Raw genomic sequence first — 23,358 nt, 5'->3', positions numbered from 1 at the left:
ATCCTAGTCACAATTTGCTTTAATTGTTTAGGAGATGACTGCAAAGCCTTTTCCAAATGAAACTCAGGCAGTGTTTTGTGGACTTTACCTGACTTGTCATCGGCATGAGAGTTAGTTGATGATGATTTTTTTTATTTATTTATTTTTGGATGAACTATCCCTTTAAAGGCCTTTTTTTCCAGAAAAAAAAGGAAACAAAATTGTCAAATGGGTAAAAGCAGTCCTGGAAGGAAAAACAATGTCCTATTATAGTGGTGCAAACAGAGCTATAGACACTGGACTTATTGAAATAAATAGGTAACATCACCTTCAATCACTTAGGCTGCTAAGCTGAACCATGGATGTTTATACAGCACTGGATACAGCACTGAAAGGAAATTCATTTTGAAAAAGACTGCATGCTTCTAACGAGTAGACACTGCACATTTCCTGTGAAAAGCAGTGGTACACTGTGACTTCACATGACATGCTTTTGGCCAAAACTCAAGAATGCATGGACTTATTCTGACAAAATTTCACACAATGTCTAAACAGATAAAATGATGAGGTTATTACATTTGATATCCAAGAGGTCAAAGGTCAACTGTACTGTGGCATCATAGTTTTCTGCATAAAATACTTTTCTGGCTATTGCACAATGCCAATCTGAAACAGAGAGGGACACATTTGGTCAGGTTCTGAACTGGTGAGTAATTTTAAAACGGTACTGATTTTATAAATCTTCTGTGCTGCCATGGGGAAGGTGTGTATGAAACAGCCGTGTTTTCACAGACATGGATACAAACTGGAAGATATACAACCACAAGGCGATAATTCTAGTTAAGCATAAGCAAAAAGCAGCTAAGACAAATCATATAAACACAATATTTCAATACGACAGAACCAACTTAAAATTCACAGCTCCTTTTTTAAACTAAAGCTTATCAGGTTAATAGGGCGGGACAGGACTGCAGCTATAGGTAGCTGCTCTCATTCATAAAAGCCGCTGATGACAGTAAAGTCTCATCAGTTAACACAAGCTACATATTTTTTATGCAAGTGCTCTATTTAGGGCATTCTTCACAGCGATTCAGGCATCAATAATGAATGGCTTGCCCCTGTTTCAGAGTGGGCTGGTTTCATCTTGATCACACGTTCACAGTAAGGAGTGCGCCAGCAGTCCGAAAGCTAATTTACCAAACACTCACTGTACCATATATACTGTAATGGTGCCCAGAGCGTACACAAACCACTATCCTCTGTGGAGCTCTATTAACCAGCATGTGAAGTTGTCCCGTTTTTTATAATGAGTGTCTTCATTTTACACCGTCCTCCTACACGATCACAAAAATACACGGTTCAGGCAGTAATTGAAGCTTGCGGAAAACATGTTGTGCCAGGTAGTGCAAGAATCAGAGTTGTCAGAGATACGGTTCATTTCTATGTAATGCTATGTAATTACAAGAGAAGTTGTGGATAATAAAGTAAGCAAAATGAGAAATAAAACCTGAGGCCTTTGTATGCTCTAAACCAGTGATACTCAACTTAAGGCCTACAAGCCAAATACTGCCCCCCAATAGATTGCCGGGAGCCTGAAAATTTCCTAAAATCCTAGAAATGTGCTTCTATACTTGTAACATTGTGAAATTCTACAAGCATTCTAAAATCCTAGAAATGTCCTAAAATCCAACAAATGTCCTGAAATCCAAAAATGTCCTAAAATCCTAGAAACATCCTGAAATTCCAGGAATGCCACAAAATCATAGAAACATCCTAAAATCCAAGAAATGTCATAAAATCCTAGAAATGTCCTAAAATCCTGGAAGTGTCCTAAAATCCTAGAAACATCAGGAAATACTTGAAATGTCCTGAAATCCCAGAAATGTACTAAAATCCTAGAAACATCCTAAAATCTGAGAAATGTCCTAAAATCCAAGAAATGTCCTAAATTATAGAAACATTCTAAAATCCTAGAAATGTCTAATATCCTTGAAACATCCTATAATCCTACAAATATCACAACATCCTAAGACACATCCTATAATCCTACAAATATCACAACATCCTAAGACACATCCTAAAACCCTAGAAATGTCCTGAAATCCTAAAAACATGCTAAAATTCTAGAAACATTTTCCTGAAAGTTTCCTCATCCAATGTGATGGTCCAAGGACAGAGGGATTTCATATGTTGAGGGTTGCCGTGAGCCCTCTGAGGCCAATTGTGATGAGTGATATAAGGTTTTATAATAAAACTGAATTGATTAAAAGCGGTCGGCTGTAAAAGAAAAAACAAAAAAAAAACAGCTGATATATGCTTAAACACTCTGTATAACTGAGGGGAAATGCAGAGTTGGGTGATAATTTTAAGTCATATACAATGTAGTAATTTGCCCAATCAATAACAAAACAGCAACTATAAGTGCAGCTTTAATCAAAAAAAGACCAACTGTCGCACAGAAAACAGCAGGTCAAAACATCAGTGTGTGACACGTTTTAAAATTAAGGATGACTTTAAAGGCATTGATACACACACAGAACACACTTCAGAGGAGATGATAAATTATACATACAGTGTGTGCGTGCTGGCTGTGCTGCAGACTACATCCCAGTGTGTCTCCGGCTCCCAAATGTTTCACATTTTGTAAGGGAAAAACGTCATTACCATTTAGAGTCATTACTGTTTCAAAAGGTTACAGGATGTGAAAAAATCAGCGAGAGGCCGGAGACTTTGGGGATTTATTCAAGGATGTAAATGTGAAGCAGAGTTCTTCTGCATTTCGCTGAGGAACTGAATTTATAGCAGCATGAAAAGTGTTTTTGTTGAAGGATTTCAGAGGGGATGACTACAAATGAGTGCCTCAGCCGGGTTGAGGGGAGATAAATTGTTGTTTCACTGTGGATGTATTTCTGCATGCAAACCAACATGCGGCTGATTGGGAGGGTTTCTCACAGATTGTTCTCCCAAGAGTCAACAGTGAGAAGTGATGTTTGAATTCACTAAATGCTTTGGAAAAAGAGTGTCTGTTTTTTTTCCTTCCTCCTTTATCCTCACTCTGTCTGCACAATCCGTTATGAAAGAAGAGATATTAGCTATAGCAGTGGCCCTGAGGGTCAAAACACTACAAAACAAAACCACATTCAGAAAACAAAACAACATTTCCCAAAACACTATAAAATTTCTCAATTCCCAAAACACCACAACTTCTTTCAAAACAAAACAGCTCAGAAAAAAATGCCAAAACACTACAACATTTCAGAAAAAAAAACATTTGGTGAGACTCAAACCCAAAAAGGTAGGTACTATTGGGCAAGGCCTCCTCGTAGCTGATTGGATGCACTTGATTTGTCTGTCTGTGATGAACATAAAGCATTTCTTCTTCCTTTTTGTTTTACAGTGGGCAGGATGCCTTGGGGCACATAACTGGCTCTCACAGGTCAGGACAATAAGATCAAATTAAACTTTATTTATTCCTAAATTGCTGTGCAGCTGTCTGCAGTGTGCTTAGCTAGTACCTTGGGGTTGTTTTTGACCAAAGTCCCGGTTTATGAGAAGACTTTTGCCATGAAGAAAGACACCAGGACCCAATAGTACCCTCCTTTTCTGGTTTGAGTCTCCCAGAATGTTGTTTTGTTTTCTGAAATGTTTTGTTTTGGGAAATGTGATTTGGAATTTTTTTTAAAAAATGTTGCTTTCTTTTAGGAAATGTAGTGTTGGGGATGTGCTGTCTTCTTTTCTGAATTTTTGTAGTGTTTTGGGAAATGTTGTGTTTTTGAAAATGTTGCAGTGTTTTGGGAAATGTATTTGGATTTCCGAAATGTTGTGGTGTTTTGACCCTCAGAGCGACTATAACATACTGCAGTCCCTAAGTTCATTGCTCCAAAAATGTTTAATAAGATTTTTAAAAAAAAGAAACAACAACAAATAAACCAACCATCTGATAGAACCACTGTTATGTGTTCAGTATTTGATTGTCGGTGTGATTTCTCCTTCACATTTGTCACCGATCTTGTGACTTTTTCCATTAAAAGTCGAGGTAGGGGGCATAATGATGGCAGCCCATGTATGATTGGTGGCTCAGGAAAGAAGCCTTTTCCTCTTTTGTTCTGAGGTACTGACTTGTGGTTCTGTAGGCGCTTTAAATTTGCTGAAACACTTTGTTTCATCAAATACCACTTCAGGCACACAACATAACAGAAAACAATGAAAAATACCTCTTTTAAAAGCAAGTTTATCTCCGTCCTAAACTTTCAGGTCATAAAACCAAACCAATCAGCTGAAACGCTTCATACATGCGAGGAACACTTCGTACATCTGAGGGGAGATGGGGAACAATTCTACAAGCAACACCTGCCACACTCAGTCGTTTCACCCATTGTTCATACGAACATAAAAATGAGCGCAGCTTTAAGTTGGCCACCGTATCCGTCCATTTTTTTCTAGTCACCGCCAATATTCTGCACAGGTGGTGTTCATTTCAGCTGTCATCCTTCCTTTTCGTCACACTGGACAGCTTTAGCTCACCATCCGACCGCTCAGTGCAATTAAAAAGCTAATAACACACTCCAGTTCAGCCCGTCTCTGCCTACTGCACAAATTATTGCTATAACTAACCAATTAGCTTAGCGGAGAGTTGGAAAACAGGAAAAAAAAATCAAAGCGATTCGGGGTTTGCTGAGCTGACTCCTCTCCGGCTATAACTCAATCTACAGTGGCAGCCGCCCTGGCAGTGACAATCGCAACATTTAAATTCCTCCACTCTCTCTCATGTCCCCCTCTGCAAGCTCCAGAACATTTTTAAAAGTGACAGTATCGTTCCTGGGAGAAAAATGCATGCACCTGTCTGCGGGACAGAATATTAAGAGGTAGGGGGTGAGAGAGAGAAAGGGAGACATGAGGAAAGGAGAGGAAACAGTGTAGGGGCGGAGGGACAGGGGGACAGAGAGGGGAAGTGATGAAGTGTGTTGGATTACAGGGTGACATTGAAAGAAGCCTCTCTTTCCCTTTCTACTTCATCCCTCTCTTCCACTTTTCACTCACAATGTGCTCTTCACTTCCCACTCATCATCCTCACCCCACCCCCATCTGCGAGGGTCCCCCCGGCCGCCTGGTGGCACTGCACGAGTGCCCGTCAGCGCTCCAGAGTGTCACAAACATTTTCCCAAGGCGGCCTTGTGAATGAGATGGTTGTCCTTCGTCGCAGCGCTGCATGGCAGGATGCAGCGAGGAAAGGGGGGAGGGAGGAAAAAGAGGGAGGTGAAATGGAAATGAGAGGAGAGCTGACAGAGGAAATGAAAGGGGGAGAGAAGAGGAAATGAGGAGAGAAAGAGGGTAAGAGGAGAAAAATTATACGTTTGACATGAGGGATAAGAGTGCAGGGAAGGAGATAAGAGGAGGAGAAGTGGTGAGATTGAGTCAGGAAGAAAATAAAGAGAGGGAGGAGAGATGAGGACAGGGAAGGAAAAATATATTATGGAAAAGAGGAAATTAGAGATAAAAGGAGAGGAGGAAAGAGGTGAGAAAAGCAAACGAAAGATAAGAAAGGAAGGTGTAAGGAGGCAGAGAGGGAAAGATCATAAAGGCAGAAAGAAAGAATGAGTCAGGAGAAATAACAGAAGACAAGAAAAACGGATGCAAGTGTAGGAGAAAAGAAGGCAATGAGTGGAAAGGACGGAAAATGAAGACGGCATTATTTTGCAGAAGACAGAAAATGAAAGGAAGGGAGGGAAGACAGTGAGGGCAGGTACAAGCTTAACCCTTTAAAACCTGGGGTACCACATGAGTTTTCACATGCTGCGTTCAGACCACTCTCACAAGCTATTTAACCCTTTGCAAACCTGTGAGAATAGGTTTGATTTCTTTCTCAAACACAGGGGAAAAAGGCAACAACCAACTTGGCAAGACATGTCCCACAAACTGCAAGATATTAGTAAAAGTTCATTCATTTCTTAAGGGGGGGGGGGTTGTTATAAAATTATATATATTTTAAGGGAAAATGTCTAGAAAAATATATTTAAAATCACTATAATTATATATCTAAAACTATGTTTCGGGAAAACAAAAAGACAGTCAGTCATCATCAGTCAGTCATTTTCTGTAACCGCTTGTCCTCGTAAGGGTTGCGGGGGGGCTGGAGCCAATCCCAGCTGTCATCAGGCGGAAGGCGGGGTACACCCTGGACAGTTCACCAGACCATCGCAGGGCCGACACATATAGACAAACAACCATACACACTCACAGTCACACCTAAGGGCAATTTAGAGTCACCAATTAACTGGTGGGAGGAAGCTGGAGACCCTGGAGAGAACCCACGCAGACATGGGGAGACTCCGCACAGAAGGGCCCCCGCCCGGACCGAACCCTGTTCCAACCGGGATTTAAACCAGGGACACTCTTGCTGTGAGGCAACAGTGCTAACCACAAAGCCACCGTGCCGCCCCAAAAAGACATTTAGTTTTTTAATTTTCTGCAACTTTTTCTGGTAATTTTCTTGGTTTTTTTTGTTTTGCTACTTTTCGTTTTTGCTTATTTTCAGGTAATTTGCTTGTAACATTTTACTGATTTCTGGCTATTTTGGGGGCTCATTGGTTTCTCCCTACATTTTTGAACGAAAACAGACCATTTTGCTCAGGTTTCAAATGGTTAAAGGACAAACAAAGCAAATAAGAAAGGAAAGGAAAGGGAGGGGTTAAGATGACAAACATGTTAAGGACAGGAGATGACTAAGAAATTGGGAAATAAACCAAACAGGAAGCACTGCATAAAAAAATAATGATTAAAGGACTTAATCTAAAGGACTAAACTTTTTGGAACATGTTGCAGGCATCAAATTCAGAATGAGTGTGTATTTACGAAAAGAAAAGAAAAAGTTAAGTTTGAGCACTAGGTATCTTGTCTTTGTACTGTATTCAGTTAAATTTAGGTCAGAACATTCTGTTGTTATTTCGATTCTACACAGCGTCCCAACTGTTTTGGAATTGTGGTTGTAATTACAATAGGCCAAAGTTGAACCAGGAAGTGGGTCTGTAAACACCGATAGATGCTTTACAACAGACAGTTTGGATAACAGTTTCACTGGTCACCTTCCAAACAGGTCTGGCTTACCTAGAAAGGGTTCTTTTTTTTTTTAGAAACGACCTATCTGATCATCAAACTGCTCGTAAAGTGTTGACCTGTCTGCTGGCAGTGTTCCCCAACCTCAGCAAATACCTTGGTGTAAATAGGGATAGTATTACTGATAGGAATGATGGGAAAAATGAGGTCCATGCTGTAATAAACTGGAATTTCCCGTTAACAATAGCGTCATCATGGTCCAGGCAGGCCATGATTCAGTTTCATGAATCAGACAGGCAATGATTTTAGGGCTGAGTACAAGTGCCAACACACACACACACACACACACACACACACACACACACACACACACAACCGCAGACAAAGAGAGTTAAAGCTAGAGACAGATCATATTTAAAGATGAACTACCGACCACAGAAACTCATGTTTGCTGTCATCTGTGACGGTGACATTTGAAAGCGTTTGTGCTTGAAGGCAGCGTTCAGCAGCAGGCTGCTGTCCTCTGAATGTTAAACACACAGCTAATCTGGAAAAACACAAGCACCAGTATCAACATTACACCCCAGATATCAGCCGAAACAGCAAACAACAAAGAGCCGAATCTACTTCCCTGACCTTCTATGTCTTTGCCAATGAAAGACTCATTGTTTCCAATGATCACAAAGCAGGTGTTTCCGCTGTAAATCTCCACCCTCCAAAACCTGACTTCTTCCTTGAGTAAAGTTTTATACTCTTATTACATTTGCACTCAAATGAGTCATTACTGATCCAAACTGTAAAACTGTTTAAATAAATATTATCCACCAAAGCAATCTGATTGGTCAACAACACCTTTCAAACATGCTCAAATGAGCATGACAGCACACCTCCCTCATAACTAGAAATATTACTTCACTATGTCTTAACCACTGCACTTGAAGAAATTCCAGATTTGTGGCACTGTTTATCAGGCAGGGGACAAGTGGCGTTTCCAAGCAGCATCAATACATGTTACACAACTATGAAGAGCTGAAAGACAAGAAATTCAGCCGAAATTATGAAAAGTAACAGCCAACTCACAAATGGTGTAAAATAAAAACTAACACAAAGATGAGATTAACCAGCATAAACCACCGTGTTATGACATTATAAACACTGACAAAGACTGACATTTGTGTTTTGGAACATAAATAGCAAACTTAACTGCAAACTAAATACTATTTGCTCCAGATTTATGCATGATGGGAAAGTGGGTGTCGCTACAGCACTTGTATAGGTTAAGTGATTGTGACCTCAATCAAAACACTGTTTTTGAAAGGCTAAATGCCATCAAATATCGATAAGGTACAACATTTCGTTAAATGACAACATGTTCTGAATATTGGAAAAAACTTTTTCATTTTGACTTTTGGACTTGAACAGTTAACAGCAGTTTTCTTGCTTGCTTTTTTTCTACTCTTGTTTGCTTATTTTTCAGTAATTATCTTGTCAACTTAACTTTTAATGTATTTATTACAATTTTTTTGACCATGTCTAATTAAGTTGCTCATTGCCCTCTCCCTATGTTTTTAAAATAAATCAAACCAATTTGCTCAGATTTAAAAGAGTTAAAAATAAAAAATAAAGGTAAAGTTTGCAGATGTAAAAGCAAAATCTAAAAAAAAAAAATCAGCAGATATCTTAGTTGTAACAAGACTAACCAAGCTAAGCTTTTTTTGTGTGTTTATATCTGTGGTATTTATTTAGTTTGGGAAACTGCACAATCTTTAGAAAGCAAAAGCATTTTTCATTACATGTAGGATTCTATTGAAGTGGCTGATCGTTTTCCAGTTTATAATCAGACTGTATTTCCATGGATACAGTATGTATGTATGTACAGGTATGAATACATGTATTCTGAGAGCTAATTGCCTTTCAACATGAATATATTTTGATTATATATGTTATTTTGTTCTTAATAGTTAATAGACCTCCCAGTACACCTACAGTGTGTCATCTCCAGCTACCTTTATTTCACTTAGGAAGCAGAAGTTACGATCTCTTTAACAGTCAAGTGGAAGGATTATTTTGTCATCCAGATGGTCAGAAGAATCCTGAGAGTTTTGGGAATACCTCCAGAACTGCAGCAGCTGTTGTTAAACAACCTTCTGGGCTTTTCAAAGATCACCAGGTAGCCTATTTGCTTTTCATTTGTAACTCTAATGTAATGTTATTAGCGAAGATGCAACGAGCTGGAGCACATCTCTAGACAGCCAGTGAAATGTATAAAGATCGTACATATCTGTCCCAGCTCCATTTTCATTTTTTACGTGACCTCAGGTTACTATTGTGCTGTTTCAACAGATATTCATTCATATGAAAATGTCAGTGATAATTAGCGTCATATTTCTTTCACAATGGAGGAAAATGACATGAAGGTAGAGGTGCAGAACAAAAGTAGAATCTGTCCGGGGGCTGTTTTCTGTCTCCACATTGTTTAGCAGGCACACTGCAATGTCAAAAGAAGGCATCTCACTTTCAGTACACACACACACAAACACACACACAAAAAGCCAAACACACCCATATTTCATGCCTACCTGTGAGCCGCAGCCTTCCTACTGTTACACGGGCCCGGGTGCTGACTCACCGTGGCTCATTCACATTCCAGGAGACCGAACAATGTTTGCGTCTCACCCGACCCACGGAAGGCGTAGAGGAACCTCCTGCCGGGAAAGGTAATAAAGATTAGCTGTAATTTGAGAGAAGACCCGAGCGGAAAATGTCAGGTCTGATGTTGCCTTTCAAAGACAAAAGGTTGTGTTTTTATACAGATTTGCCAAATGCCATGTTTGCTACTGTTGTCACTGAGCCGGCACAGCCTAAAGGACACACCGCCACATGATCCCTCTATGTGCGACTCTTTCAGTGACATCAGCGCTTTCTCGGAAACGGCCATACAGTTTTATAAATTGGGCCAGGTCAGACACAGCCGAGCATGCTGGAGAAACATGAATATAACAAAAAAAATCCATACATTCAAGCATGGAGTTAAAGGCCAGATACTAGTCTGATTAATCCCACTTGCATTTATACACAGTCTTAAAGGAATAGGTCAAAGTTTTTGAAGTGGCCTTTAGGCAGTGTATTATAAACAGTAGATGTCAGTCGGCATGCTCCTAGTTTGGAGAAGCAGGCTGGAGTCTGATGTGGAAGTTAAGCAATGAACTTCTAAAGATAGGGGCCAGTGACAAACCATATTTATCCCACCCAAAAAACAAAATCCCACCTAATCAATCAATTACAGTTTAAGTGTATGCTATGTTAAGAGTTGTCCACTGCTTCACCTTAAAGTCAGACAGTGGTTTCCATTAAGCCATTATATCGGTCTCTTCAAAGCCAGACTCCAGTGAGAAAAACAGTGATTTAACATCACTGAACACAGGAGCTGCTGGTTTACTGCTGCCTCAGTCTGCTAGTTTGTGTGTGTTTTCATGTGGCTTTGGCGTTCAAAAGGGTTAGTTTGGATTCATAAAAACACTAACTAACTGATCGAAGCAGCAGTAGACCAGCAGCCCCTGTGTTCAGCGAGCAAATATTACTGTTTTTGTCATCTGGTGACTTTGAAGAAAGCACAGCCTCAACACAAATCTCTGGACTTCACCGCACTTGCAGACACTGGGATTTGCTGTAAGTCTGCGAGTACAGAGATCTGTCCAAATCCACAATTCATCCAGTCTACAAGGGGCTTCAAGCTGACTTTCTGCAGACTTCCAGAGAGTTTGATCAGGGTGCAGACTTCACCAGTCTTTGCAGCTTTAATTACCTACAGTTCAAAGCACCCACTTCAAAAAATCCAAATGATCCCTTTAAAATACACACTCCGATTTCTGTTACTTCTGGACATAAATGTGGTCACAAGTGGATAACATCTACAACCTTCACAAACACCCCTGTTGATGTACTTTCTATAAACTTCCACCAACCTGGTCCAAACAACAACACATGCATGACAAAAGCAACATGAAGCTCTGAGAAAAATAGGCCTCAACACAGTCCCTCCTCATTCAGCCAGCTCTTGCAATAACTGCAACTTGTTACAATTTTTGCACCAAAAACTACCAATTACCTCTGACGTCCTGAAAAGAATTATCCAGCACAGAACCACCTTTTTGGACCCATCGTCAGCATCAAGCTGCATTCTTCACAAACACAAAGAGTCTTAGAGTATAAAGAACTTTTGCTTCCTACAGGTGTTTTCAGGGAAGACTTGCCCACAGGCTATGTTCGGTTTCAACCAGTTTTAACTCTGAGGGCTGAGAAAAAAGGCTCTCCACACTGATCTGAGCTCTTACAACAGGAATTGACTAATCTGTTATCAGTGGCTATCAGCCTTATAGATATTGGTTAGAAGGGGCCTAATACACCTACTAGAAGGTTCAGATGGCAGTTAGCCATCTAAATGGCCGTGTTTATTGTTAGGCGGCAACTTCTAGTGATGGGAGGAAGTCAGGTGAAGAAATATTAATATACAAGCAAGAAGGTCGAAGTAGAAGCGAGAAGGTCAAAGTAAGAAATGACGGTCAAACAAGCACAGGACTTTCACCCACAAGACTGGGGTGTACGTCCAGTATGAAAAGAAAAGTCAGTGTTGCTTTCCTACATTGAAATACGTAAGTTAGTTATGTCTCGTCATATAACAAACATACTTGTTTTAACCCAACAATATTTTCTTTCGAAACCTAGCTGCAGCATCTCCACCTGAACGAAACATATTGTGATGAACAATATAGATACAGATAAAAGCCATCTGAACCTACTACCAGGTGTAGCAGGAACCTCTTAACCCATAATTTATTAAGCTGATAATGCCCTTTCAATCGAGTGATAACACTCAATACGGATGATTGAACAGTGTATAGATACTACGTTGTTCAGCCTGTTCTCACCTGCCAGGAATCTAACACTAGCTAGCCAGCTGTCTGCAGATATCACAAGAAATGTCAAGAAACACAAACAGCAGAAGAAGATGAATTTTGTGGTTTGTCATGCTAAAACTGATCATTAAAATGTATGTGCCAACAAAAGCTGAAAGTCCATAGCTGTATGAGATAACCTATATTTTTTGAGAACACACAACTATGTGATGATGACATCCGGCTATCAATTTTCAAATAATATAACAACTGATCACAAAATAGCAGGACAAATTTTCACAAGTTTAGGCTCAGTTTTTGGGAAAAAAAAACCTAATTCAGTCATTCTGGGCTTAAATAACAACAGACACAAAAACAGATCCTGGAAGGACTGCTACAAAACGAGGGGATCCCTCACATTCAGAAACTAATAAAAAAGAGCCAAAAAAGAGCCGGAAACATAAAGCTAATCATTGATCTTACACAGAATTCCTATTTAAGTGCCATGTCAACAATAAAAAAGAATCAATCGAAAAAGCAACACTAACCCAACTTGATGCCCAGTTGAGACTTTGAATGTGTATACGTGGAAAAAAATCTATTTACAGTCAAGACAAGCATTTGTCTAGTTATCATAATAATCCCACATTCAGGCACCCACAGACTCTACGCTAGACTGTACTCTTTGAGTCCAGTCGTGGCTGAACAATTTCAACTCATGGACACTTCCTGTCTCCAATTAGGCAATTTTTCACACTGAAGTAAACAGTATCTCGGCGCTCGCTGTGTCCTCTCCTCAGACCCAGCCATTACTCTCAATCCATGCGGCGACACATCCGAGAGTAATTTCAGGAAACCATGACAATGGCCTTGTGCTGGAATAAGGTCCTCTCTGTCTATTGCATTTGAGTGCATCTTGAGCACTGTGTGGGATTTTTATGAAGACGGGACCCCTTCAAGACCTCAATTTCATTTTTTTGGGACATTACCCTATGTTGATTGAATCAGAAATTTGTTCAGTTACTCAGCCGGGATGTTTACTGACACATGGGATTGAACTTGAGTCATCTGACATTTAGAAGCTCTCCTTGAGTTGTTGTTCAACTTTAAAGGGACACTTCACCCAAAATCAAAAATATATATTTCCCTCTTACCTGTGCTGTTTATCAGTCTAGACTGTTTTGGTGTGATGTCTGCCTTCTCTCCTATATAAAGGAAATAGATGGCACTCGCTTTGCGGTGCTCAAAGCACCAAAAAAATACATAATCTAGAGATTAGTTTATAATTTACCAAAAGTGCGAGCACACCACAGTACCATATGTAAACATTAATAGTGTTCTCCTCAGGTGAGCTGTGACATCAGTTAGCTCTGTGGTGCTAGGTGCACTAGCATTACCATTTAGCTATATACTAACTCCTGCAAGCTAGCAATATTGGACTGCTGCACAGTGCTAAGGTTGGTGGGTGTAGTCCTGTGGTAAGAAAATAGTCGCTACATGAAACTGCTCTCAGCGAGGTCTGTGGATTATGTTGAGTATCCTGGTCATGATTCCTGATAAGAGACATTGCTGTTGAGTTTTTCTAATGTATCTTTTTGGTACTTTGAACACAACAAGCCAAGTGCCATTTAGTTCCATTATACTGGAGAGAAGGCAGCAATCTCTACGACTGATATCTCCAACATTCTGCAACTCACAGCAGAACAATCTAGTTTGATAAATAGCAAGTAAGAAAAAATATTTTGGTTTTCTAAGGTGAACTTTCCCTTTAGGAAATGGCGCCAAAGCAAATGCTAAAACCCTTAATGAAGAGAAATCTCGAATCCCTATTAGCATGGATTTAACTCTTTGTCAGCTGGCCCTCAGCCATCACCCTCCTGAATGCAGGGAAAAGGAGGTAGACACATACACTGCACACATTTATGTATTTATTTGTGGCTTTTTCTAGTTGGTGTATTTCAGTGTGGATAATGTTGTTCTAGATGTTATGTCGTTGGTCGACTATATATTATTGTTACTATGTCTATGTATTTTAGATTGGATTCATTGTTTTGTTTTTTTTTTATAAATCTTTGGAGATGGCATTACTCTTGTTATTGCAATGTGACTAGCACAAGAGGGTGTTTCTTTTGTGTGGAATTTATTGTGGCTTTGATGTTTTTGCCTGTCATCGATGTGGTGCTGTTGAGCTTGCTGTTCTGTGTTCTTTCTGGTGTCTGTTGTGTCTTTTTATGTGAAGTACTATGCTGCAACACAATAAAGACAATAAAGATTGACTAACTAACTTTCTAGGGAAAAATCTGCATAAAATCTATAGATTTTCAAAAAGAAAAATGAATATGGTTTTCTGCCAAACCTATTCTTGATCACCTCTCTGTTTTTCAGATCAATCTGCCTGCAAAGTGTTTTGCCTTCTCTATTTGCATTGTTTTTAACTGCTGTTTTGGCTCCTGGGAGAAGACAATCCCAGTGTAACACAATGGTGATGCCTCTTGCAAAAGAGGAACTGAGCTTTTTTCAGATAAACAGGGGGAGGTCAGCGATCGGCTGAGACGCAGCTGTCCCCGCTGCTGTCGGCCTATTGGTGACCTTGAGGGAGCGAGGAGGAGGTTGTGTCCGCTCAGCTGCCCGTCTGCTGTTATCACTGGCAGAACTGATATCACCTGTGTGTGTGTGTGTGTGTGTGTGTGTGTAGGCGAGGGGGCGGCTGTACTTGTGTGAGTGTGTGTTTCTCTGTCTACATGCCTGCTTGTACAGACTGAGGACTGAGTGCATTTTCTGTGTATATTTGTATTCAGGAGTATGCAGCGTACACCACCTGCATATCTTAACTGATGGGGGGAAGGGGGTTTACTATGTGTGTGTGTGTGTGTGTGTGTACAATACAAAAACAGCAAAATTGGTTTCCTTGTGAATGAGAGGATATGTGGGTCATATACACATACGTTCCCTGTTTTCCTAACTACTGACAACAAAGGAAGGTTTGGGGGGGTAAAGAAACAACCAAAACAAAAAAAAAGCTGCTTTTAAGATGTCTCTTACACCTGCTGTGCCCACTTAGACTCTCAGAGACTGCATGAAGACCGCATGCAAATCCAAATCCACTTTGCAAATTTAATGAGATGTTTTGTCTGCTCTTATATGGTGCTTAATACATTTTTTTATGCAAGGCATTTTCCAGGTGAGCACTCATACATGCATGCATGCATTTTTTTAATAGCTCTAACTCTGGATATGTGCAGGCTTGTCCCTCAAAGCTGTTTGGACCATCATTTTAATTCATGCAAACATTTTTAAACTCTGCCTACAGAAGCAATATAGTGGATTTTGAAGTTGAAACTTGCTTAATAGTAAGTAAACTACATTGTTGGCATGTCCTACTAGCCATCTTAATAACTAAGCATTACCTTCAAGGCTATAGGCCCACCCCACCAAATCGACATCAGAGAACCAGCGGCGAAAAATATGTCTCAGCCAGTTGCACATGAACACACTGCAAAGACTTCAAACAACGTCCAATTAGCACGTATGTTTTGCAGCTGCATGAGAGGAAATACCTCCATACCAGCAGGTCATCTGTAATCACCATTCAAAAAGGGAAACTGGAGGAACGTCTTGACCCTAGTTAGCCAATTAGGACATAAACAGCACAGTCCATTGTTGAGAAAAATAAGCATATTTACCATTCGCAAGTGACCAACACAAACCATCAGGGAATGATCTCTGCTGAAGAGCTGAATACATCACGAGAAACAATGTAAGTTTATATAACAGATTTGTTTCCATCTCTCTCTCTTCACTTTAGCTCTTTCGTTTCTATTCTCGTGCTCTGAGAACTAAACTACCAATCAGAGTGATTTCTCTCGCCAACAGGCTCTGCCAGGGACAACACCAATTCAACATGCTAAATCAGTGGGAAAAAAAGCTGACTAGAGCCAACAATGGCCAACAGTGTGAGACACATGGCACCAGGACCACAGATATTCACTGACGGCCCAACATTGACCAACGGCTGACCGTCAAGGTTGGTGTGTCTGGGCAGTATCGTTAGCTTACCATGTCATTTCGGCAAAATCATTAAGAAGACTTGCTTTGTGTACCTCTGTCTCAAATCAAAGACCTTTTGTCCCAAAAGTTTATAAAAATTTTAATGGTTAATCAATGATTCTCAACTTATGGTTTGAAAGCAAGATTTGACTCGAGAAAGGGTGCCTGACGGCCCAGCAACCATTTTCTTAATTACATTAAAAATCAACTGATTGACACTGGGATTTTTGCATAAAAAGAATCACAATATAGCTTGTTAGGGGAGGAACAGAGGTGTGGGCTAAGCCCCCAATGTCCTTTGGGGTCCTTAGTCCACTAACATTAGCAACATTGTTTGTTTCACCATCCTCTTCCAAAGCTGTTGTCCAAAAATGTTGTCAAATGTAATGTTACATAGAAAGTTTAGGTGAAAGTAGAAAACTATACACATCTTAGGCCAGCTTGCATCCAAGATACTGAAGTGATTTCACAAAATGTTACAATTCAGGGTTAATCATATAAGTCACAAAGAGGGCACACTGATAAAATGTATTCTGATAAAGCACAGCTTCACTGTGTGTACTGCTCTGTGTGTGTGAGCTTTCAGTCAGGAGTTACCAGAGGCAGCAGAGACCAAGGTGACACTTCTGCTCTTATCACCAAGTTCCCGCTCTAATCACTGAGAGAGGTTGAGCCGAGCCATCTGACCAGCACTGCCTCTGCTGGCTGCTTTGGCAACAGGTGCTGCAGTCTGTGTGTGTGTGTGTGTGTGTGTGTGTGTGTGTGTATGTCTGTAGAGAGAGAGAGATCGGGAGGTGGTCTAGGACTGAGGCCAACCAGAACAGAGAGGGTCAAAGAGCAGTGAGATGCAGGAGAGCCAAATCCACAGATTGTCCACAAAAACACCACACACACGCACGCACATACACACAAACACACAAACACACACACACACACACACACATAGAGTAAAATGTAGTTTGAGTTACACAAACACAGCCCAGGGCTGCTGTTGAGGCACAAATAGAAGCTCATGTGTAATTTAAGAATCACACATTTTTAGAGGGCATGTTAAAGCACCAAGCAAGGTTGAAAGAAAGAAACAAAGAACAGAGAACTTTTGGTCAAAATATAAAAACAATGAATGTCATTTAACTCATATGATGATGAATTACGTTATAATAGCAATACTGAATACAACAGAAGTGAAAGGACAGTTAAAATTCAATGATGGACATGGCAGAAATACATATTAACATGCATCTCTAAATGTAATTATTTTTTTGTCACTTCCACTGTTGTTAAAGCTGCATTTGTTTGTTCTTTGGCCCCTTGGGGGCAGTGACACAAGCTGGACACATTACAGTGATCACTTTATAAAGTTGAACTGCAGAGTGTGTAAGTAAGCAACTGCATATTGACATGTTTCGGCAGAAACAGCCCCAGATATGGATTTACTGAAGCAGTGTTTTAAGCCACTTGAACACAACTCCAGTACTCACTATACTTTTAGCTGTTTTTTCGTCTCCATCAACTCCTGAAAAAAATGTATTCCTCTTTAGCAGCTGAATGCTCCACTACCACATCATTTTTGCCTGTCTTTTCAAAAACAAAAAGCACACTTCATGACAGCTGTAAAACTGAACCAAAACAGTAAAGCTGAACACCAAAATAACTAAAACAATCAGCTGAAAGACACTAAAACTAAGACGCTAAAACTCCAACTAATAGTTGAGGGAAGGTGTGCTGACTGATACTTCATCACTGTAGACTGATTAACCGAAATCAAGCTCAAAACAACAATGCCATTCAAGTAGACAACTGGCAATAGATTTCATTCGTGAAAATGTGTGAAACTGGCAAACTTGTTTATTGCTGTTGTTATTTTCAACTGTAACTTAAACACTTAAAGATGATTTTTGTCTCTTTGATAAACCAAATCTACCAGCACAGAAGCAGAGCAATATATTGCCTCAGACAGGGACAGCGGCAAGACACATTTTAGCTACCTAAAAAAAATCCAACCTAAAAATCAATGCCAACTGAATTTTATATGTTGCATTTTTATGTAAATTGTTATGTGAAAATGTACTTTATTGTATGTTAATTTATTAGTTAGAGTTATTTGTAATGTAAATTGGTATTTTCGTACTGTCAATTTGTGACTCTGGTGTTTGTATATTTTGACAATAAAATAATATATTTCTTTAAAAAAAAATCATTATCAGAGTACATTTACACTAAATTTGTTGGAAAAGGCAAAGTCAAGCTGTAAAAATGTCATAAATATAGTGTACACTTCAGCTCAGCACTTAGTTTCATCCTGTACCTTATGTTATGGAATGAAACTCAACCTTCTTGACCTTGAATCTTGTAAATGCTTGATGCTGCGCATAATTAAGGGCAATTATACATAACTTTAAGCTTAATGAAATGTAAAAGAGTGAGTTATATATAAAAATTTACACGTCAGACAGGTGTCAGAAATGGGGAAATTATCTATAAAGGCCAAAACTGTTACCAGGCTGTGAACATGTTTATATCTGTTGTAAAGTTGGGCATTTTAACATGGCAGACTATGGGGATTAACTCGCTTTTTCAGTGGTAGTTTGTGTAGTTTTTCGGTACTTCTTTACTGGCTTCATTTTTCAGCCGAAGAGGTTGCCGCTTGGTTCAGAGATACCCTGAGGCTAGTTTTGCTAACATTTCAGGTCTAAAACTAGTTCTGTGAAATTCAACTTGCATGAGACTAGTTAGCTAAGCACAATGACAGGTGGTAATTCAGTAAATCAGTCTACAGGATCTTTGTGTAGGGGACCCTTGAGCTTTAATGTCAGTGTGGAGCATCAATTAGCAAAAGCATCAGGTGTCATTATCATTACTCTCGCCTACTACTTCTCCTTTTTCACAGAGCTCAGTTTACCACAAAACTATGACTCAAACTATGAGACTGTATCTAATACATGTTCATTTCAATCTGAAAACAAGTCACTGTGTCTGTGAATCACAGAGACGGCGAATGATGACCTCGTAGGCCGGGGAGGCTTTGCCTCTAAGACATGTTTGCATAACTGAAACCCCATTCTGCACCCACACTCACACACACGGAGGGGAATGGGCAAAATGACAAGCTGAAATACATCCTCCGAAAGCCAGCTTGCCTCGCTCATCATTCTCAGTTTTGTCTGAGCATTTGGGTCATTTACATAGCAAGTATAAAACACAGTTTATGTACTACGGAGCAGATGGCTGAGGATTCCTGGATTTTTATATCTCTTTACCACGCTGCACAGCCGGCTAATGGCTAATAACATCAAGTATAATGGTTTAATAATGCTGAATGGAGGGAATGAACATCTGAAGTGTGGGGATTTTTCATTTTATGTTGCCCGTAATCCTCTACTCTGGGATAATTTTAAAAAACACCCACTAGCCTCCATACTTTATCAGATCTGCACACAAAGGCACAAACAGGTTGGCTTTGATTCTGACGCACAGCTTGAATAAAGCACCATAAAGCAATCCTACACCTATCTATCTCCCGCCTATACAGTTGGGAGAAAACAAAACAAGCGTGTGTGTGAACAATCTGCTCTCAGCTCTCCATGCTGATGAGCCGCTTTCACCGTCAGACGTAGCCCGCCAAGTCGAGCTGATGCCAGCTGTCCCAGAATAATGGGCCTCTCTTTGTGTACCTGTTATCTCGTCGCCAGCGCTTTGCAATAACGAAGCGATCTGAGGGGCCTGCTCCATCCACATCTCCGAGTGATCGGTGATTACAGATATGACAGGGATGTGGCTTGCTGAGTGTGGCAGCTGAGGCCCTGTAATCTAAGTAATGAACATCCTGAGGATGATTACGGCTTTTATACAGCAATTAACAATACTTGTGTGGCGTCTGAAAAGTTTTTTAGAGCGGCACAAATAAGACCATTAAAGGGATAGTTGGGATTGTTTTTGAAGTGGGGTTGTATGAGGTACTACTCATAGTCAATGAATTACATACAGATGATAGTGTTCAGCACGGCCCCAGTTTGGAGAAGCAAACTAGAGTACTGACACAGAAGCTAAACAATGTGCTGCTATAGATGGGGACCAGCAATAAAACACATTTTAACTTGCTGCTAAAATAAATAGCAGTTAGAGTGTACACCAGACTCCACTGACAAAAACAGTCATTTTAGCTTGATAAACACAGAAGCTGCTGGTCTACAGCCGCTTCAGTCGCTTAGTTAGTGTTATTGTGCTGCTTTAGTAAATCCAAACTAAACCATTTAACCCTTTGAAACTTGAAAAAATTGGCTTGATTTTTTTTTAAATATGGGAAGAAGGCAATTATAAACTTGAGGAGAAATGACCCACTAAATTGCAAGAAATCAGCAAAGAAACTTGCCTGAAAGTTAGTAATTAAATAAAAAGAACGTTTTTTTTAAAGGAAATGACCTAGTGGAGGTGTTTCAAAAAAAGATTTCTGTAAGATAATAACATAATTTTAAATATGTAATTATGATAATTATTTTGTTTTCCCCTGGCTTTTTCCCATTAACATTTTCACAACTTAAAAAAAAGAATATTTATTATACTATTTTCTTGCAAACTGTAAAACATTGATGCCAAGTTGCTCAGTGTCTTTTTCCATGTTTTTGGAAGAAATTGCACCGATTTATTCAGGGTTCAAAGTTTAAATACTTGTGATTTTTTTTTTTTAAATGCACACATATAGATGCATATTTATACACATACATATATAATGGGGCCCTTATAATTCGCAATACTTAAGTCACAATAAAATATTATTGTGAAGTTCAATGTTGTGATATGCTAAATATACCAACTGCAATATGTTGTGATTCATTATCTACAGCCAATTATATTCCCAAAAAGAAACCTTTGTCATCATCAGTTTTATATGATAGTTTTCAGTCTTTTCACTGCTTCAAATTGTATCTAGTGGACTGAGAAAGTGATTTTATCATTTTGGTAGTACAAGAAAATTACCTAAAAACTAGTTAGTAAATAAGTAAATAAATGTTATAAATAATATAATTTATATATAATATAATATATGTATATCTTATATAATTTAATATAAATAAATAAATTAATAATTGGAATATCCCTTGGCTTTTTAAAAAAAACAATAATAAAATGATAGGTAATTTTCCTGCTTATAAAATAATAATAGTTCTCTAACATAATTTTCAATGTGTTCATGATAATTATAAATATTTAAATAAATAACTGCTCTTTTCCCTTTTTTTCCTTTTTTTAATGAAAAACTTCTGCCAATTCGCTGATTGCCTTTTTCCCATGTTTTTGAAAGAAACTGCACCATGTTCAACGGTTTCAATTCTGCTTCTCCAAACTGGGGATGTGCCAGCTGACATCTACTGTACATAAACACACTGACTGTGAGTAAGTACCCCATACAACCCCACTTCTCTCTTATATACTCTTATATATATCTCTAACTAACTAAATAACTGGTTTCTACAAGGGAAAGTACGTGGAAAGCGATACATCAGCAGTGTTGTGTGAGTGCACCTTTGACCATCCGGTTGCTTGGCTGATATCAGATGTATAAAAGAATATAATGATTAATAAATAAATGTCATACAAGTGTTGGAACATGCTAACACAATGTGTTCCAGCCAGTATGTTTTATAGCGCATGCTGCTGTTTTATTATATGATCAGTTTGCTGGGATCACATGTTGCATGTTGCTGTGTGTGTCTAATGAATGAAGCTTATACCTTAGCACACCACATGCTTCATGCATGATGTAAACACATTAGAAGATAAAAGGCACCATATGTCGACATTACTCTTGTCAATTCAGCATCAACATCATCATAAAGAGAAAGTGCATTTGCGTATTAATTTAACATTTTGGATTTTACGTCTCAGCTCGCTACCAGCCACCATTGGTTAGCTGCACTATTCTACTAGCTGGAGAGTGTGGGAGTAAGGTAAACAATTTTTAAAAAAAAGTAAAACTAAACATCCTGTAAGACCCCGGGGATAATGAACAGTGTATAAAGATGTCGTGGGTATTTCCAGGATATCACAGGATGTAACTACAATATTTCATTACAAATTTTCTGCAAAAATGACACAGTGTGATATAGACAGACACACATATATATATATATATTAAACAGACACATATATATATATATATATATATATATATATAGATAGATAGATAGATAGATAGATAGAGTAGCTGGCTCCACAGTCAAATGCAAACAGAATCATATAATACCCTATAATAATCTAAGGAGCTCATGTTATGTTCATAGAAATCATATTTCTGTGGTTATGACGCTGTAAAAAGGCACGTTGCATAATGTGCATAATGAGCATGTTTTACTTGTGATGTTCAAAGATGCTTTTGCTTTCTGTAAAAGCACTTTTTAAACCCGTGGTTTTAAAAAGTGCTATGTAAATAAAGTGATTATTATTATCATTATTATTAAGTACATGTTGTTGAAAATACTTTTGAAAGTTTAACTTAAGTAACATTTTGAATCCAGTGCTTTTTCATGCAGTTATTTTGAGACTGTGATATTTCTACTTTTACTTAAGACAAAAACAGAGTAATTCCTCCATCGCTGGTAAAAACATCATGACCAGAATCTCAGTTCCTATCAGCTGACGTGATTTGACAGAGTGCTGCTCACCTCCGTCTCCAGTCGGGAGTCTGGCTGGCTCATTAGTGGAGGGTGATGGGGGAGACAGGTCTGCTGAGGATTAAGCTGCATCTGAATTTCGGCCTGGTACCCGGCAGGGACAGGGACAACTGAGTTAGTACGAAGAACTCGCTTAACGTTTGCGTGTATTGCTTATATGGTGGTTAAAAAAGGAGCAAAATGTATTTTCTCTTAAGCTAGGCGTATATTAGAGAGGCTAACGTAGCCCATTTTATTACAAACTACACAAGTTAATTCACTGCACTCACAGACTTAACCCACCTTTATTTCGGAAGAATTGGTGACATACTGTCACTGACTCTTTTCTATGTCCTGTTTCTTTCCGTTTTTTGGTTCCTAAACGTTTGTTTTTTAAGCTAACACACGACGCTCCCCTCCACCGACACTCCTCTACTGCTAGCTAGTATCGTTAGTGCCAGGTGTGGAAGCAGGACCGAACCATTTTATGTAAACACGGGGGAGAGGGGGTAATGTTTACTTTTTTTTTTTGCCAAAAAATACAATTACGTAAAAGAAACAGTTACTATCAATCACCATACTCTAGCACACAACAATAAAGTCTTTTTTAAAAATCTTTTAATTTCATTTCTAATATTTTTAGGACCCTTGGAATCGCCCAAACTTTTTTCCCTATAAGTGACGTCACAGGAGCTAAATATGTTTGCGTTTGTGAGAAGGTCAAGATGGAAAAA

Source organism: Plectropomus leopardus, chromosome 22 (assembly GCF_008729295.1).
Source record: "Plectropomus leopardus isolate mb chromosome 22, YSFRI_Pleo_2.0, whole genome shotgun sequence".
Classification (NCBI taxonomy): domain Eukaryota; kingdom Metazoa; phylum Chordata; class Actinopteri; order Perciformes; family Serranidae; genus Plectropomus; species Plectropomus leopardus.
This window is presented reverse-complemented; position numbering follows the sequence as displayed.